Source organism: Mauremys mutica, chromosome 3 (assembly GCF_020497125.1).
Source record: "Mauremys mutica isolate MM-2020 ecotype Southern chromosome 3, ASM2049712v1, whole genome shotgun sequence".
NCBI classification, from domain to species: domain Eukaryota; kingdom Metazoa; phylum Chordata; order Testudines; family Geoemydidae; genus Mauremys; species Mauremys mutica.
The window spans coordinates 165933274-165953480 of NC_059074.1; the positions used below are offsets into that span (position 1 = coordinate 165933274).

The following is a 20207-nucleotide window of genomic DNA, read 5'->3' on the forward strand; positions in this document are numbered from 1 at the left end:
TTTGTTGCAGAAGTCAGCAGATGCAACTCTGAATTCACACAGGGAACAGATGTGATCAGTAAAAAGATACCATAGTTACTTTTCAGAGTAGTACTGCAGTTTAAGACAAACTTGCATAGATCCTAACCGTATATTCAAGGGAAGGCTGTTCTCAGACATACTAACACTCTTTAAGCCTCATAAAACCTTTTATAGTCCTTAAACACTCCCTTTTCTCCCATCAGCCATTGCATCAACTGCAGAGAAGTAAAAACACAATTAACACCTGATGTGGCAGAAGTAGTGCTGTTCTGAAGAGCTGCCATTACAAATGCTTCCCTTGAGACCCAAACTCTTGGCTGCGGAAGATCTCTGGGTCTCAAACAGGCTTCCTTGTGAACAGGTAAGCACTGAGACTTTTATTCTATTTTAAGTTAGTGGAAAAGGCTTTTACCCCTGTTGTACTTAATTCAGAGTCTCCCTTTCTCTCCTTATACTTGCAGTCTAAAGCTGTGCTGAGAGAGTGATCTGATAAGAAAAAGAGATTCAGAAGGTTGAACAGAGTATGGCTGGGCAGCCTCAGAAGGGGAAACAGAGAAATCTAGGAACTCCTCAATCTCCCTTAGACTTAGCTTCTACTGTTGGTGCTGGTCAACATAGCCACAACCTTGCCTGTAGTCCCACTCTGACATAACTAGGCAACAAGACCTTTGATTGAGTTTTATTTTGTAGAAGTCAGGTAATGCCAGTCCCAGTCAAGATGCTGGCTTCTAAATGAAGCATCTCTAACATGTTAAAGAACTTCTTCTAATTTTAAGATGGAAATATAATTCTTCTTTCCAGAGTGGCTTAAAAATGGTAATCGCTGGATTTTTTTTTTGTTTTAGAAGTAGTTCATATTAAATAGCTTTGTATTTTGAAGCGTAAGAGAAAACAAAAGCTTTGCACTCAATTATAGTGACATTTCACCTATGTTGTTTTTTGTCCTCCATTTTAATACAACTCCAGCAGGAGAAAATATAAAGAGAAACAATAAAAACATCGGTCTGGTCCTGCAACGCTTACTCAAGTGAGTAGTCCCACTTACTTCAGTTGGGCTACTCACAGAAGGGTTGCAGGATTGGGTGTTTAATCAACTGTTTAAAAAATAGACTTAAACATTTAGTAGAACTCAAAAGGAGACCCAGAAAAATTCAACATTGTTGCTCTTTACAAGAGACACAGCGACTAAACAAACATGGTTGAACAATCTAGTGGCAGCAGGAGACCTGCTAATGCAAATACTTAGTGGAGTGACTCATAAAAATAAACCAAAAGAAAAACATTAATCAGCTTGCTTTTTTAAAAACTTAATATCTTAACAGCACAAGCAGATCAGCACTAAGGAATGTCTTCAAGCAGAACAGCAAGCGCAAACTTTGAACACAGCTTACACATATTAGCTGCGGTTTTGTGTTTGTTATCCTGTACTTGAATGTGGCATATCCAGGACATTTCACCGTAGAGTTGAAAGTAAAATAACATTTCTTGTTAAAACACAAATAAAACTTTGTGTTAAACTTACAAGAGGTGAACATCTGAAGTGCTTGCCTAGCTGTCTATATATACTGTGCTGCTCATCATCATGGTATATAGCGGCTAGTCTAGACTGAGACTGTAAGATTTTAGGGGCAGGGATTGTTTTCTTGGTTGGTTTATACAGTGCCTAGCACAACAGGGCTGTGATCCCTGCCTGGGGCTCTTAGGCGCTACCACAATGCAAATGGAGTAAAACAAATATTGAGAATAACATTTTAAATGCAATTACATTGCAAAACCTATTTAGAAGTTCTAGGACCCCATTCTCAGACGTGCTTAGTGCCTCCAGCCCCAACTGAAATAAATGGGAACTATGAGGACTCAGCACTTTTGAAAAACAGATCGGTAATGTATCGATAGGAATCCATTATATTTGTGTGTGTGTTTCCCCCCCCCCCTTATATGTTTTCAGTGGATTGTATTATCATAAGCTAAATGTATTCCAATGCCTGTTTAGCTTGCTATGCAAGTTAGTATACCTTCACCACCCTAGGAATGTGTTAAATAAACCCTGCTACTTCTAAATCTTCCTTCCTAGGATCAGTGATCACAGGATTTAGACCAGGGGTCTCAAACATGCGGCCCGCGGGCCGCATGCGGCCCGCGGAGCTCTTCCCTGCGGCCCGCGGAGCTCCCCAGGGGAGCTCCGCAAGGGCCCTCAAGAGAAAAGCGGAGGCTCCCGCCTCCACCCCTCTCCTGGAGCCTCGGCGCATAGAGCGCCGAGTCTCCGTCCGAGCGCCTGAGCCCCGCCCCGCTCAGAGCCGCGTGGGGAGGGGGCGGGGCTGGGAGCTCTGGGCTGAGCGCTGCGCTCGGCGTGGAGCTCACAGCCCCGCCCCCACACCCCGCGGCTCTGAGCGGGACCGCCGGAGACGCGCTCGGGTAAGGGGGGGGGGAAAGCGGGACCCGCCGGGGCCGGGCCGGGGGAAGGGAAGCGGGACCCGCCGGGGCCGGGCTGGCGGGGGGGAAGGGAAGTGCTCAGGGCTGGGGCAGAGGATTAGGGTGCGGGGGGATGAGGGGTTCATGATGTGGGGGCGCTCAGGGCTGGGGCAGAGGATTAGGGTGTGGGGGGATGAGGGCTCTGGCTGGGGCTGAGGATTAGGGTGCAGGGTCCTAGTGCCTGCCCTCCGCCAGTACTGGCAAGGCAGGCTTCCCTTACCCTGAGCCTCTCTAACCCCAAACCCTCAGCCCCAGCCAGAGCCCTCATTCCCCCCGCACCCTAATCCCCAGCCCTGAGCACCCCCACATCATGAACCCCTCATCCCCCTGCACCCTAATCCTCAGCCCCAGCCAGAGCCCTCATCCCCCCACACCCTAATCCTCTGCCCCAGCCCTGAGCGCCCCCACATCATGAACCCCTCATCCCCCCGCACCCTAATCCTCTGCCCCAGCCCTGAGCGCCCCCACATCATGAACCCCTCATCCACAGCCCTCACCCCACACTCCAAACCTCTTCCCTAGCCCTGAGCCCCCTCACATCATGAACCCCTCATCCACAGCCCTCACCCCACAGCCCAACCCTCTTCCCTAGCCCTGAGCCCCCTCGCATCATGAACCCCTCATCCACAGCCCTCACCCCACAGCCCAAACCTCTTCCCTAGCCCTGAGCCCCCTCGCATCATGAACCCCTCATCCACAGCCCTCACCCCACAGCCCAACCCTCTTCCCTAGCCCTGAGCCCCCTCCTGCATCATGTACCCCTCGCCCTCAGCCCCACAGCCCTCACCCCTGCACTCCCTCCTATCCCCAAACTCCGTCCCAAAGCCTGCACCCCCACCCCCTGCCGCAGCCTGGAGCCTGCATCGAGCACAGAGCCTGCATCCAGACCCCCTCCCCCACCCAAACTCCCTCCCAGAGCCTTAGGCAGTAAATCTAAGTGCGTGTTTTGTCCTTTGAGTGAGGTGCATTACTGAGTGTATATATTTATTAAAACTGCGCGCGCTTAGGGGAGGAGGTGGAGAAGAGACAGGGCAGGGGCGGGGCCTCATGGAAGGGGTGGATTGGGGGTGGGGCCAGGGGCAGCAAGGGGGCGTGTCAGTGATGCGGCCCTCGGGCCAATGCACTAGTCCTCATGCGGCCCTCGGGGTCATTTGAGTTTGAGACCCCTGATTTAGACGAACAAACTAAAACCCTGATTCTGTAAGTAGCTGTGCTAGTGAAGAGTCCATTGACTTCAGTGTGGCTCTGTGAAGACATGAGATTGGGGAGTGGTGTATGTAAATCCCACTGCTTGCAGGATAGGGGCTTAAAAAAGCTTTTGTCTGTAGTCACTGCATGCAGTGACACCCAGCTATTACCTAGGCATGAAACAATTTTGTTAAGGAAATCTTGAAACGAGCAAGGCTTAGCTTTGCAAGCGAATGGACAGTGTGCCAATACTTGTGCCAACACATGAAAATTAACGAGTGCTCAGCACCTTGCAGGACTGAGCTTGGCATAAAGATTGCAGGATTGGGGCTACTACTTCTTAAACCTAAAACTAGCATAAACCACATCACGTAAAATCTGTAACCCCAGTGGTATTACACACAAGAGCCAACATAAGTTCATCTGCCCTGGTTACTTTACTTACATCTGTTTACTTACCCCTAAAATAGGCCTTAATGAAATTATTAGAGTCATTCCTTTTATTGAAATGGTAGCAGGAACGTCTGTTCCTTTGTCTCTTGTCTAATACATAAATGGCATGATTTGATTCTTGCAATCCTTAATTTCTGGCTGCAGTAAACTGTTAGAGCAACATGTTTCCAAAATACATGTTTCCAGCCACTGGAAGGAAGCCTATTTTGCTATTATCTTTATCATTAATTTGCAATAATCATCCAGAAACTCAGACCGGCAGGAAGGATAAAAATATAGAGACAAGCCTTAAATAGCTTGTTGACAGATAGCACTGGAAATATATTTAACATCAATTTCTGCTACAGTGACCACCTGCTTCCATATGGCATCATATTGCTTAAGCTGGTATGGTACAGAACATGTCCTGAAGGGCAAATCTTGCCCCATGCTCCACAGGAATCAATGTGGAACTGAACACTGCACTGGGCAGAGGGGAAAGAGGATTCGGGGAGCCTGAACTCTAAAAAGCATTTACTCAGACAACAGTGTTGGTGACTCCTTCTCTATCTGGATTCACCCGCCCACCATTGTCCCCTGAGGGAGCAGAAGCACTGGAGTTTGGTAGGCTCTGCAGTAGCAATCATGGAGTGGCTCTGCTGCTACATTACTCTGGAATCCGGGGAAGAGAATTGTTTCTTCCCAGTCCCAGAGAAGCCCCCTATGCCAAGTCTGGCAACACAGGCTTGGCGTGGGGTAGAGGAGAATTTTAACTCGTGTAGGCAGAGAACCAGGTTCTTCTTTGAGCACAGCTGTCCTTTGTTCAGGGCTGTACATATCTATAGTGCTATATAAGTAGTAGTATTTATTGGCTCAGTTGTAGAGATGGGTGAAAGCAACAATGGTTTTGCAGGATAGGGTTTTACCAGAGCTGGTTTGGATTCAGGTCTCACTTTACCCAAGCCCTCAAAGATCAGCGGGAAGGTGAGCAGCACGGTTCAGCTAGACAGCTATGGTTTTGGCCCACCTGTAAATTTGTTCCATACCTAAGTAGAGCAGTTATCAACTGAATTGTAAGTGTAGTATTAACAATGTTGATTATCTATGTAATTGGCCATTTTGTTGACCCATTTTGAACATAAAAGTGGCGATACTGGGCTGGAATCCTGTCTCTGGCAGTGGCTGGTATCAGATGCTTTAGAGGGAATGAACAGAACAGGGCAATTTCAAGTGATCCTCCTCTGTTGTCGAATTCCAGCTTCTGACATTTGAAGGTTTATGGAAATCCAGAGGATAGGGCTGTGTCCCTGCCAAACTTGGCTAATAGCAAGTTGATGGAGGATAGGTCCATTAATTATTGAATACTTTTTTGAACCCAGTTACACTTCTGGCTTTCACATCCCCTGCCAATGAGTTCACAAGGTGATTGTGAAGAAGTACTTCAGTTTGTTTTACACCTGTTGCCTGTTAATTTCACTGGGGGACCTCTAGTTCTTGTGTTATATGATGAAGGGGTAAGTAATACTTCCCTATGAAGAAAATGAATAGCATTCATAATTTTGCAAATCTCTATCAGATCCCACCTTAGTTGTCTCTTTTCTAAGATGAACAGTCCCAGTCTTTCTAAGCTCTCCTCATATGGAAACTCTTCCATACCCATAATCACTTTTGTTGCCCTTCTCTGCATCTTTTCGAATTCTAATATCTTTTTTTGAGATGGGGTGACCAGAACTGCATGCAGTACTTAAGGTGTGGGTGTACCATGGATTTATACAGTGGAATTATGATATTTTCTGGTTTATTATCTATCCCTTTCCTAATGGTTCCTAACACTGTGTTAGCTTTTTAGACTACTGCAGAGCATTGAGCAGATGTTTTCAGAGAACTATCCATGATGATGCCAAGATTTCTTTGAGTGGTAACAGCTAATTTAGATTCCATCATTTTGTATACATAATTGGAATTATGTTTTCAACATTGAATTTCATCTGCCATTTTGTCACCCAGTTTTGTGAGATCTTTGTAACTTTTCAGTCAGCTTTGGACTTACCTATCTTGAGTAATTTTGTATCCTCTGCAAACTTTGCCACCTCACTGTTCACTCCTTATTCCAGATCAGTTATGAATATGTTGAACAGCACCATCCCAGTACAGAACTTTGGGGGACCCCACTGTTTGTTTCTTTCAATTGTGAAAACTGACCACTTATTCCTACCTTTTGTTTCCTGTCTTTTTTTTTAACCAGTTCTGTATTCATGACAGGACCTTCCCTCTTATTCCATTAATCCTTACTTTGCTTAAGAGCCTTTGGTGCGGGACTTTGTCAAAGGCTCTCTGAAATAACCAATGTCAAAATATTCACAACAAATCCTCCTTTTGAATGCACATAGGTGATTCCCACTGGGAATGACATGCATGGACATCTGAGAGCAGTATTTTATTCTAATTGCTATTGGACTTATTGTAATGGCACATGCCATTACAGTGCCATACTATTTGTTTCTTTGTAACATCACACTGTCCATACCGTTACTAGGGCCCTCTTCATAGGGCTCTGTAATAGGCTTAGCTATTCCTTCCTGGCAATGATGAGGAAGAGTTAGAAGCCTGTGATTTGTCTGATTCCTCCTATACTAACCTTAAATGTCATGCACATAACCCTACGACTCCTTCTGGAAACAGATAACTTACTGTGCATAAAAACATAAGAATGGCTGTACTGGGTGAGACCAATGGTCCATCTAGCCCAGTATCCTGTCTTCCGACAGTGGCTAATGCCAGGTGCCCCTGAGGGAATGAACAGAACAGGTAATCCTAGAATATCAGGCTTGGAAGGGACCTCAGGAGGTCATCTAGTCCAACCCCCTGCTCAAAGCAGGACCAATCCCCAACTAATCATCCTAGCCAGGGCTTTGTCAAGCCTGACCTTAAAAACTTCTAAGGAAGGTGATTCCACCACCTCCTTAGGTAACCCATTCCAGTGCTTCACCACCCTCCTAGTGAAAAAGTTTTTTTCCTAATATCCAACCTAAAGCTCCCCCACTGCAACTTGAGACCATTACTCCTTGTTCTGTCATCTGCTACCACTGAGAACAGTCTAGAGCCATCCTCTTTGGAACCCCCTTTCAGGTAGTTGAAAGCAGCTATCAAATCCCCCCTCATTCTTCTCTTCTGCAGACTAAACAATCCTAGTTCCCTCAGCCTCTCCTCATACGTCATGTGCTCCAGCCCCCTAATCATTTTTGTTGCCCTCCGCTGGACTCTTTCCAATTTTACCACATCCTTCTTGTAGTGTGGGGCCCAAAACTGGACACAGTACTCCAGATGAGGCCTCACCAATGCAGAATAGAGGGGAATGATCACGTCCCTCGATCTGCTCCAGCCCAAAATGCCATTGGCCTTCGTGGCAACAAGGGCACACTGTTGACTCAGATCCAGCTTCTTGTCCACTGTAATTTTCTGCAGAATTGCTGCCTAGCTATTCGGTCTCTAGTCTGTAGCAGTGCGTGGGGTCTTCCTCTTGCACCAGAGAATGCAGGTAATTCAGGGAGAGATTTTTGTAATGACTTTTGTTTACCATAATAGCTTAATTTCAGCTCTTTAGCTGATATGACTTGCATTGGAACTTTTGTTGACTAACACACCACTTATTTATTATTTGGCATATGAAGTCCGGTCAAGCCAAGCCACAGCATTCTTATCAATGATGTTCAAGGCACAAAGACCATATGTGTAATGGTTTGTGGCTGCCCACATTGACATCGTGTCTGTCTCTAAATGCCACTGAAGTTCCGCTGCAGCACAAATTCCATGTCTGGTATGAAACTGGTTCAGAAGGCTCCATTGCCTTCACAGTAAATCAAACCTGGATTGATGTTGAGTGGGGTTCAAGATGAGATAATTGTCACTTTCTCTGCAGACCATTACGCTCACCACACATCCTTTACCATAAATCCCTTACCCAGTAAATTTATCCACAACAGGTGGTATGAGGGCAGATGTCCATGTGGTGGGTTAAACAAGTCTTGAATTAACAGTAGATGTGTCGTATTGCACAACTTCATCATGAACTTTGCTACACTTTCCTTTCTGTGAACACTAGGTGGAGCAATATTGCTGAGAACCAGTAACCATGGTAGAGGAGGAGATTTAAGTGTGCCTGAAAATAATACTCAGGGTGCAATTAAATTGCATGGCAATCATCTTTGTGTGAGATGAGCAAGCCCATACTGGAGTGTGATACTCCATGACCAAGTAACAGAGTGCCAAGGCTGAAGTACGTAACATTTGGGCATTGATCCCCCAATGTCATTCTGGCCAGTCTTCCACGCAGGTTGTTGCACATTTCTGACTTTAGTCTCTGTCTTTGTAAGATGGTCACGATATGTGAGAGTTCTATCCAATATGACACCTAGATAAACCGGGTGTGAATCGTCCTTTATTCGCTGGCCACTGAGAACTGTATTCAGATCTCTGCCTGTTTGTGCATGATGTAAGAGAAAAATACTCAACACAGTCTTACTTTCACTTGATATCAGGCGCCACTGATGACAATAATCTGCCATAACCACCATATCTGCATTCAGGGCACTCTCAAATATGTCAAAAGAGTGTGACTGAGTGCCAAAGCATATGTTGTCTACATAAACAAACTGGTGGGACCTGGTATGTGGTATATAAGTTGAATAACGTTGGAGAGAATACCTCCTTGTGGGAGGCCATTCTTCTGGCGCTTTCAAGCACTTGTTCTATCACCAATATACACACAGAAATGGTAATTTCTCAGAAACAGAGCCATTGCACATACTAACCAACTTGACATAGTTCTAGACAATTTCATCAAAAGGACTGTGTGCCAAACCGTATTGTGTGCCACAGTCAGGACAAAGAAAACTGAACCAATGCCAACACTTGATCACATGTACTATGACTGCAGTGAAAACCGGCTTCCTCTGATACCAGCATGCCTTCCATGGATGGTGAAATTCTTTGCAAAATCAGATGCTTGAGCACCTTAAAGCAGATGCTTAGAAGTGAAATTGGTCTGTAGCTAGAAGGCAAGTGTGGATCTTTCCCAGGTTTCAGCAAGGCAATGATTGTTGCTTGGTGCCAGATTCTAGGCAGTCTGGATTCACACAGAACTCTGACGAGCCATTCCTGAGCACAAGGGCCCAGATGTCTCATGAATTCATGAGACAACTGTGTTGTATCCAGGAGCTGTACCCATTTTTAAATCATTCAGCCCTTTATCCAATTCCAGACTAGTGAATGGCTCGATCTTACTATCCACTGGATTACTCCTTAGGAAACACTGCCACTCATCATGTATCTGTCAATTGACAGCTCTGTCAACAGGAGCTTTGGTGACCTTGAACAGATAACTGGCAGTCTGATTTGGAGTAACTGCTGGCCTGCTTTATCCATATGGATGTTGAGCCGCACCTAGTTGACAAATTAAGCTCCAGCTCTTCTGGCTTGACCACGTAAAGTCAAGCACCACTGTCGCTTCCTCCCATCGAGCATGGTGAGTGGAATGATTCTGTAAGATGGTCCGTAATCTCCAGATCACCTGAATGCTCATACTGCCTCAGCAGGTCTGCACAATCCTCCTTCAAACATGGAATTTACACTGGTTGGAAACTGCATGGAATCATCGCACTTGCAGCTTTAAAAATGGCACAACAGAAATGACAGTTTGCTTCTTCCATGGAGATGATGTTTAATGGGCTGGTTACAATGATCCATTCTAATTATTCTGTAAAGGAGCCCCAATCCGCTTTCCGGAAGTTCCATCTAGGCTTCAGTATGCGCCTTATCATCGGAAGACTCATTTCCACTAATGGTAGAGGGAGGAAACTCAGTCACAACATTCCCCAGTTTTTAGGAAGTGAAGCTCCTAAGGCTTTTAAATCCGTATATCAAAGAAAACATGCACAGGTATGATGGTGTTAGCTCCCTAACACCACCATCCTGTTAGCCACCCAAGCAATCTCTTCCTGGAAATACTTACTTTGCCTTGCAGATTAACAATAGGTGGACCCCAGTCCACAAGTTTGTTTCAAGCATTCCACTCTAGTGCCCAGACCCTTATCCACTGAACACCCACAGAAATACCAGGCCTGCTGTCCCCAAGAGAACAGCATGCACACCAGCTTGTATGATTGCACTTAGGATCAGCTCCTTGTTTAATACCATAACACTTATTTTTAGTTTTGCATAAATATATCTATTACCAAAGATTTTGAGAGAGAGAGTGTGTACGAATAATGGAAATAAGAGGTTACATATAAAATCATAACATGCTTTCTAAAAACTAAGATTAACAGGCTAACCTGCTGTCTAAAGCAGCTTACTCCCAAAGTCCTCTGCAGTGTTTCAAACAAGACTGGTTGTGATCTCATTTTTCGTGATTTTTAAACATGCTGCTATTTGCTTCCTAGGTGCTGGATGGAGTGCGGGCAGGGGTGTTGTCTTTATTTCCCAAATATAGTCCAGCAAACCTTTCAAAGTGTATCTTGAGACAATGTTCTCTTCCACTACTGTTCCCATACCTGCTGTCTGAAATTCTCCCAATCATTTGTCTGCATTTAGCTTAGATGGGTGATGCGAGACCCATTTGTAAATGAGACAATACTTAACTTACATTTCAAAAGAGAGACAGGTGAATAAACATGTCTTGACTAACCACTTTTCTGCCAGATGGCTCTGCTTTGATATAGACTTTAGAAAAAATTTTCTAGTAATAAAAAGTGAAGATGTAAGTTTCCAATGATGTTTCTAATGCTATAAAATTCAGAGACAATAACTGATATCTGTCATGTCCTGTTCCTTGGTTTCTTTCCTTTTTAAATAAGTGAAAAGTTTAGTCTGAATTCTAATCCCACCTATTAAATGCAGAAATGTCTGTCTCCCAATGTCGTCTTTGTTAGTGCCTATGGATTTTAATGTTTTGAATAAAAACTGGATTTACAATATATGAAAAATATAATGGATTAGCACAAATCAAAATAAGGTTGGAACCAGTTGAAAATAATTACACTTCACTCTGCACTTTGCTAGGTTTCTTCATTAGTAAAGGCAACTGAAATTCTAATTTAGCATACTTGCCAAAGCCATTATGCCTACTGTGCATGCAATTCATACTCCTGTGCCATGGGCTAGTGAAGGATTTGCCAAAGTCTATAGTCAGACCCTCACTAGTTTCTTGTCAGTGAGTGGAAAAACCTTCTCACCTTTCTGGATGTTGGGGAAGTGAAGTGCATGCATATGTCTTCTAGTGACATTGGTCCCTAGGACTCAATTGTTATGTATGGTAGATGGGCTGGATGGAGTCTGACTCCATGCTTTTGGCGAAGTAGAGGATGGGCAACCAGACAAGAATGTGTAGTCCTCTCTCTTTTCCTCTCTCCAGGGGTAAAGATGCCCAACTCCTTGTTGGGATTTTTCCATCTGTTTCTACAGAGCCTTTCTGGGCCAAAGAACTACTGAAGGTTCTGCACTTCTGGGACTGCTGGCTTTGGGATTTGGTCTGTAATGAGTAAATTGTATTGTATTTTGAATCTGCTGCTGAGTTACATTTTAAATCGGCAAACCTGTAGGAGAAACAAATACGTACTTTAATAACTAAATACAAGATGTATGGGCTTATCTTGCATCTCATTCTATTATTTTTGTACTTAAGACAAAAATACAATAACATGTCCAACTTAAATACATTACTGCAGGATGCTAATATACCAAGGATATTGAATACGATGGTCATCCTGACAAAATGGGCCAACGGAACAAATAACAAAATACATAAATTAGTTGAAATGATTTGATGTGATTATTCTGCCCTGAATTTCTAGGGAAAATAATTATCAGTATAATTTCCTTCTCAGAAATCCCAAGCAGCCAAATAAAGGAACAAAAGGTTGCTATTGGAATCATAAACAGATAACTTTGACTTTTACCATCTACAGTAAATACTACATCAATTTATTTTAAACAGTGTTTTAACACAAACAGAAGGGGCACTTTCCTGTGAACATGTATAATACAAATGAACAACACTTGAGCTTTACAAAGGTAAGCTTATACAATACTACTGTCTATAACAGGGGTGGGCAAACTTTTTGGCCCTAGGACCACATCAGGTACAGAAGTTATATGGAGGGCTGGGTAGGGAAGGCTGGGGGAGGCTATGCCTCCCCAAACAGTGAGGCATGGCCTGGCCTCTGCCCCCTATCCAGCCCCCTGGAACTTCCACTACCATCCAACCCCCCACTACCCTGACTGCCCCCCGGGACTCCCGCATCCTATCCAAATACCCCTGCTCTCTGCCCCCTGACTATCCACCCGGGATGCCCATCCCCTATCCAATCCCCCCTGCTCCCCACCCCCTGACCATCTCTGGGACCCCCACCCCCATCCAATCTCCCCCGCTCTCCCCACCCCAGGTTATCTGTGGGGTGCGGGAGAGGGGGGCTCAGTCCTTTCCCTGTGCGTTTCCCCTGCTCATTTGGCTGCTCTCCCTGGCAGTCAGGCAGGGCTCGCTCCCTGTCTGGGTTTGGCTGCTGGGGACAGGGGCCAAGCATGCTGGAGGTGGAGGGGGGCCGTGGCTTGCTCTGCCCATACCTGGCAGCAGGGCCCAGGCCCCCTGACTGCGCCGCCCTGGAGCACCAGGTCTGGCAGCTCTATAGCCGTGCCGCCCAGCCGGAGCTGCAGCCACACTGCCCAGGTGCTGGGGGAACTGTGACAGGGAGGGAGGGAAGCAGAAGGGGAGGGGCCAGGAGCTAGCCTTTGCCCTGCTCACCGCGCTGCCACATAGTTGGGCTGGCACCTCTGCAAGCCTGTCCTGACACCGCTCTCTGGCAGGAGCTCGGGGGCCAGAGGGAAGGGTCCTGCGGGCCGGATGTGGTCTGCGAGCCGTAGCTTGCCCCCCCTCTGGTCTATAATATACTTGTTCTGTGGACAAACTTCCATCATCTGGCACTGATAATTTTATAAAGAAAAGGCAGAATATTTAATGTAGGCTTGCTACTCTGCCTTCCTAGTGGAAAGGCAAAATCCATCAAGTGGAGTTCTGAAAAGCTCATTTAAACAAAGAAATGCTGAATGATGGGTCACATTCAAAATCTGTTTCTGAGCTGCTACAAGTTGCAGTACTGTAACTGGAGTCAGAGGAATTCCTCTGAATCTGCACCACTGTTGTGAAGATCACATTCTAGCCTATAGTACTATTGAATCCTGTCATCTCAGGTGAATTTTCCTTTTCTTCATGTGCCTTCTCCTATGATGGCACAAGTTCTAAAAGAATTGAATGAAGAGTCAAGCGCATCAGAAGGCCTACCCACAGGGACTGCATTCTATACGGTCTGTTGATCAAACATAGTTAAGGTTAAGATTTTGTCACGGTTATTTTTAGTAAAAGACAGGGACCGGTCACAGTTAATAAAAATTCATAGATGTCTGTGACCGGTCCCTGTCTTTTACTAAATATAACGGTGACAAAAGGGGGTTGACGGGGATAAGAGCCCGAGAACTGCTGCAGGAGGTGAGGGGGGTTTCAGCTCGAAGCTCTAAGGCCCCCTCGCCACCGGCGCTGAAGCGGAAAATGTCAGATCTCTGACAGTCTCCGTAGCTTCTGTGACACAATCTTAGGCCTACGCATAATGAACATGAGCACCAAGGGAAAGATGGGTAGATGCTTCAGAAATTTCTTCTGCAGGCAACCTTCAAAGTGACTAATAGAAGCTGCTTCCACTGCTCATCATTGTCTCTGAATGAATAAAGAGCATTGTGAGGGGGTCTCTAGTACACACACAGCATGGGTGGAATGGAGTTGCGTAGTGGCTTCCAAATCAGCTTTCACTTTACACAGAGTGCATGTTTAGGGCCATCATCTCTCATAAGTTGTTAGTTTTCTGGTGTCATTCACATCATCTGTTCCACTGGAGTCCAGTTCCCGCACTGTGTGTGTGAACACACTGCATACAGCTCTAACGTTTAACAGTGGGAAAAACAGTAGTTCAAATATTACATGGAGTAATATTTGCAAAGCTTTCTTATGGTGTTAACTTGACAGACCCCACTGGGAGTTCCAGTCCCTGCGCTGTCATCCTGTTGCTTTACCAGTATGATTGAAGGAGGCCTGTGTTCTAATCTCCAGAGGGCCATCTGGGTTTTATGTACCAAAGGTCTACAATGAGATGTTTGTTTTAAAAACAAAAAAACAAAAAACCTAAAATGTGGTCTGTAGCTTTCTCTGAAACTTGCACACAAGATTTCCTCACAAGTGTCCCTCATTTGAAGGAAATCACTCAATTTAATCCTACAGTTACCAACATGCCACCAGGGCCGGCTCCAGCTTTTCTGCCGCCCCAGGCGGTGGGAGGGGGGGGGAGGAGCCAATTGGCGGCACTTTGGTGGCAGGTCCTTCACTCCCTCTCTTCCTCTTTGGCGGTGCAATTGAGCTGCCGCCAAAGTGCCACTGATCGACCTTTTTTTTTTTTTTTTTTTTTAATCGAAGGTGCCACCGCGATACCAGATGGAGTGCTGCCCCTTTGTATTGGCCACCCTAAGCACCTGCTTCTTTCGCTGGTGCCTGGAGCCGGCCCTGCATGCCACACAAACTTGGCATGCCCTCCCTTTTAGTGTTAAAAACTACTTGCATCGGGAATAAGGAACCATGAAAGAGAGTTATTTACATGAAATCCTAAATCACTTGTTTGTTTTGTTTTCTGCATGAATTTGTATTCCTCATGTTGGGTGTTTGATTACGTTGCCTGGAAGGTCGAGGTATGTACTGTAACAGCACCACTATTTTATGGGAAATCTGGGTATTCAGGAATTGTTATGGATGTCTAACTTTGTCTACTAGCAAAATCAAGATATCTTTCCTTAGAATGGAAATAAATGATTTGATAAAAGTTACAGAGTTAGTCACTACATGGCTTATAGCCTCTGAGTACCCCTCAGATGGCACAAAGAGGCCATAATTCTCTGCTGGGCATTTGCAGCTGGGCTTTGTTGGAAGGAAACTTCCTGTTTTGTGCACTTGCACTGTATCCAGTCCCTGCGACTCTGCCCTCTCCTTACAGCATAGGTGGGAGACACAATCCGGCAGGACAGTGTGTGCTCTGCCACAGTAGTCCTGAACTTGCTTAGGATCTTTAAGAGCCTAAGCCAGTTGTGTAACTTAAAGAAATATTGTGCTTTATAACTAAATGCTTTATCTGGTCTTGACATTGGTCAATAGCAATGAACTGGTAAATGCAGTCACAATGACTTCAAAAAGGTGTGCCAGACCCCTGTTAAAACACAAGATGACTTGTTATAAGAGATGAGCCTAAGAATAAAGCTTTGAAAATAGCAAAACTCTTGAAGATTGTTTGTAATCTGACACTGAAAAAATAACTGTTCCTTCACTGTTCTAATGACAAGATTCTAGTGGCATGAGACCTCTCTGCTAGCCAGTGTGAAAGGTCTTCCATAACTGTCATTAACAGCTGTGATTGTTTTTACCCAGCGTTCTCACTTGTTACAGGAGCGATTCAATATGAATGTCTTTGAGCTACAGTAGTGGAAAATAGTAGAGCTTGGGAAAGAGACAATGGGCATGGGTTTTGATCTCATACTGATATATAGATTTCTATTGATCAGTCTAATCAGTTGATTGATATAAATGAATATAATTGATTCACATTATCTGATTTAGAAGTCTGGAATTTTGCCACTGACTTTATGCAGAGCAGGACTTGACTCATGGGCTGAATCTCTCAGGAATACGTACTGTACTGAAAATTCTAGTTCTGCATAGGTAAATAAGTGGAGTACAATCTCACTTACTATGACAGTTGGATATTAATGTTTACAATAATTAGATATGAAGTTACTGGGGTTTCACTGATTAAAATGGGGCAAAATCTGATTCACTGGACATTGCAGGAAGAGCCACAAGACACTGGTGCATGTTCTCTGTGTAATGCAACAGGATGTAAGTGACAGTGAAAAGTATGCAACATGACCCTTCGTTAGGTCTTGAATGTTTAGAAGAGCTAAAGGAATTTTAAAATAATAACAATGTAGAGTTCAAGTATCAGTTGTCCATGAGTCGATTTTACACATCTGCAAAACAACGTAGGTAAAACATATGTAAGCAGAGTCAGGATGAGCTCTACCCTGACATCTGGTGGTGAATTATGGGGAGTGTGGAAAGGAATTTCAGGTATTTGCATTTGCACATCCACCCCGCCTAGCATAGCCCACAGCAGCCTGGGGTGGTTACTTTGACAGCTCTGGGATCCCCAATTTCTTTGTTATTGGGGCAGGAGGAATAAAGTGTTGTCACCCTGATTATGTGAATGAGGAACTATGGAACTGCTTTATGACAGCGAGTCTCACCATCAACTAAGTAGCACTTGCTAGCCAAGGGACATGGGTGCCAAAAGCCAGTGAATTGAGAGAGGTTGGGGACAGGTATGCACACCTGATGGTATGGGCCCTTTTTGAGGGCCTGGCACACCAATTGCACCTCCTTCTCTCTCTCTCTGTCCACTGTTGAATAGCAGAATCAATTTTGATTCTATTAGGAGTTTAGCTAGAGGCTGCTGAGCTGAATTCACTTTGGGCCAATGGTGCACCAGCACTGGGGCTCCCCTACTGTAAGCTGAGAACACTAAGAGCTGAAATCACTGAAAGAGCTAAAATTACTGAGCTGAGATCACTGAGTGCAGTGTTAACTAGTGGGGGAGCCCGAAGCTATATCGCTAAGCGGCTGGCAAAGCAGTTGCTGGACGGTCGGAGTGGCAAGCGCAGCAGAGTGGAGCTGAGCAGTTTGTGGGGACAGCTGGAGGAGTGGAGCAGCTGGTGGAACGAAGCAGCGTGTGGGACGGTTGGAGCGACCCATGGAACAGCAACTGGAGCAGAGCGGAGCAGTTTGCGGGGATGGCTGGAGGAGCAGAGCAGAGCCGTTCGTGGTGAAGGCTGCAGCAGATCTCCACGGAGAGGTGGGGCAGTCGGCCCCTTTACATCCTGTGTGCCCCCCCCCATTTCCACCCCAGGCTGGGGGGGTAAAACTCTGCAGATGAACTTTGAACTCTGGGGTGGCACTGGCCAGGGACAGAGACTTTTGGGGTTGTGGGACTTTGGGGTGATTTGAACTTAAGACCCTGAGAGGAAAAGGACACGGCCAAACGTACTTGGAGGTGGATCTTTTGCTCATGGTTTGTGTTATAATCTTGTTTGTGGTGTTTCCCCAACGTAATGCTGCATTGTTTCCCTCCTTTATTAAAAGGATTTTGCTACACTCGGACTCTGTGCTTGCGAGAGGGGAAGTATTGCCTCCTAGAGGTGCCCGGGGGTGGTATGTAATTGTCCCACGTCACTGGGTGGGGGCTCGAGCCAGTTTTGTATTGCATTATCGAAACGGAACCCCCTGGATACCGAACCTGGCCCTTGTTGCTGCCAGCTCAGAGGGGCAGAAGGGTTACACATAATTAGGCTTGGCAGAATTTGATTTTTTTAATTTCCTTATAAAATTGACAGATAACATCAATATTTAATTTTAAGCATTTTTAACTTTTTCTTATCTATTTTTAAATTTTTAGAGTTGTGGGAAAGAAAGGGAGGTGGAGGATCCAGACAATAAACAAAAAAATCAAACTAAGTTCTCAAGCAACATTTTTCTTACATTGTGTGAGTGTAAATTCTGATTTTATTGATGTAATTTTTTTTTGTCAGCTTGTGTGGTGAAAGCAACATTGATCGATTGGGGGGGGGGGAATCTAATCCTTCCAAGCCTAAACATAACATTTTGTTCCCTTAAAATTTAAAATTTTAGTCCTAATCTGGGAAATCTGTCATTTTGGGGATCTCCTTTTATGCAAGGCAAAGAATCTAGTCACTTTGCTCTCCTAGCCTTAGAAAGAAGACAGGCCACTTCCAAAGATGCGAGATTCACTGGAAATCTTGCAAGGTACCTAGGACTTTAACAAGAGGTGTGGCTGCTCCTCTCAGCAGCCTAATTCATCTACATCCATGTCAATAAGACAATAAACCAGGGGTTCTCAACTTTTTTCTTTCTGACCCCCCCTCTCCCCTCCCAACATGCTATTAAAACTCTGTGGCCCACCTGTGCCATAACAACTGTTTTTGTTTGGTTAATTTTTTGCATAGCAAAGCCAGAGCCGGCATTAGGTGGTAACAAGCAGGGCAGTTGCACGGGGACCCTGCAAACCTACATTGCTCGGGCTTTGGCTTCATCCCCGGGTGGCAGGGCTCAGGGCCGCAGGCTTCAGCCTCATGTGGTGGGGCTTTGGCTTTCTGCCCTGGGCTCTAACACTGGCCCTGCTTGGCGGACCCCCTGAACCACTGCAATAAATGATGGGCTAGATACAGCAACTAAGAAAAGCTTCTGGATGTACCAAAGTGGTCAACAAACATATTACATAAATGGAATCCACGTGGTAAAGCAAGCCATGACCGCACCATCTCTCTAGCTCAGTAGTTCTCAACCCATGGGCTGCATGCGGCCCAGTTAGCACACAGCTGAGGCCTCGCTCAGCTGTGTGCTAAAGGCCAGCCTGGGGTCCACTGGGTTCCCAGCTGCCCGGCACAGAGGGGTCTGAGCTGGGTTCCCAGCTCCCTGGCATGGAGAGGTCTGGCTGGGCTGCTCCGGTGCAGCGGGGTCCTGGGGCAGCTGCCCGACCCCGCGAGCTCCAGGGCAGCCACCTGGCCCACACAGTGAGGATCAGGATTGGGGCTGCCGCTGCCCTGCTATCTGGTCCCTGCAGCCCAGGTAACACATTGTGGGCCGCATATGTAATCAGTTGAGAATTACTGCTCTAGCTTGTTATATTATTTTAAATATCCACAGTCTCCATGGTAACTAGGAGCTCTGCTAGCATAGATTGTTCAGTACACCACAAGTCATCCTATGTAGTTGTGAAGTCACCATATTGACACAAGCAGCTAAGAAGATAGCTATTAGCATATGATTAACAAGCTTTATGCCATGGACATGGAAAATGCATCTCCAGTATGTTGCATGTAATGAGTTTACACGCACATACACACAGGTTTTTCTAAAGAAAACTCCTAAAACATTTGTTGATGTAACTAGATGTGTTTTTGCGAGTCGTAGTAATCCGGGGGAGGGGATGGGAAATAAAGGCTAAATTCATGCTGGATTAACTCCATGTGGCCACTAAGAATGCTATTGCTTGGCTTGGCGAATATGCAAATGCTAAATAAATAAATCGCAAGTTTATTTCCCTCACTCTTTTTTGTATATAGTCTGTTTTTGTCATTTAGGTCTGGTCTACACTATGAGTTTATTTCGAATTTAGCAGCGTTAAACCGAATTAACGCTGCACCCGTCCATACAGCGAAGCCCTTTATTTCAATATAAAGGGCTCATAATATCGATATCTGTACTCCTCCCCGACGAGGGAAGTAGCGCTGAAATCAGTATGGCCATTTCAAATTAGGGTTAGTGTGGCCGCAATTCGATGGTATTGGCCTCCAGGACCTATCCCGCAGTGCACCATTGTGACCGCTCTGGACAGCAATCTGAACTCGGATGCACTGGCCAGGTAGACAGGAAAAGCCCCGCGAACTTTTGAATTTCATTTCTTGTTTGTCCAGTGTGGAGCGCTGATCAGCACAGGTGACCATGCAGTCCCAGAATCAAAAAAGAGCGCCAGCATGGACCATACGGGAGATACTGAATCTGATTTCTGTATGGGGAGATGAATCTGTTCTATCAGAACTCCGTTCCAATAGATGAAATGCCAAAACATTTGAAAAAAAATCTCCAAGGCTATGAAGGACAGAGGCCACAACGGGGACTCAACACAGTGCTGAAACTTAAGGAGCTGAGACAAGCGTACCAGAAAGCCAAAGAATGAAATGGACGCTCACGGAGGGAGGGGTGACTGACGACTGTAGCTATCCCACAGTTCCTGCACTCTCCGAAAACAATTTGAATTCTTGGCTGAGCTCCCAAAGCCTGAAGGGTCAAAAACATTGTCGTGGGTGGTTCAGGGTATATGTCGTCGCCTCCCCGCTCCCCCTCCGTGAAAGCAAAGGGAAAAAATCCTTTCTCGCCT

The 20207-nt window shown here is 45.4% G+C and overlaps 1 protein-coding gene across 1 annotated transcript in view; it reads left to right on the plus strand.

Annotated features, from left to right (window-relative positions):
* Nucleotides 1–20207, plus strand: part of KCNK2 (potassium two pore domain channel subfamily K member 2) — a 231127-nt gene that overhangs the window by 5050 nt on the left and 205870 nt on the right. The window contains exon 2 of the mRNA XM_045009863.1: nucleotides 225–382. The gene's annotated coding sequence lies outside the window, so the exon portion shown is untranslated. The remainder of the gene's footprint in view (nucleotides 1–224; nucleotides 383–20207) is intronic.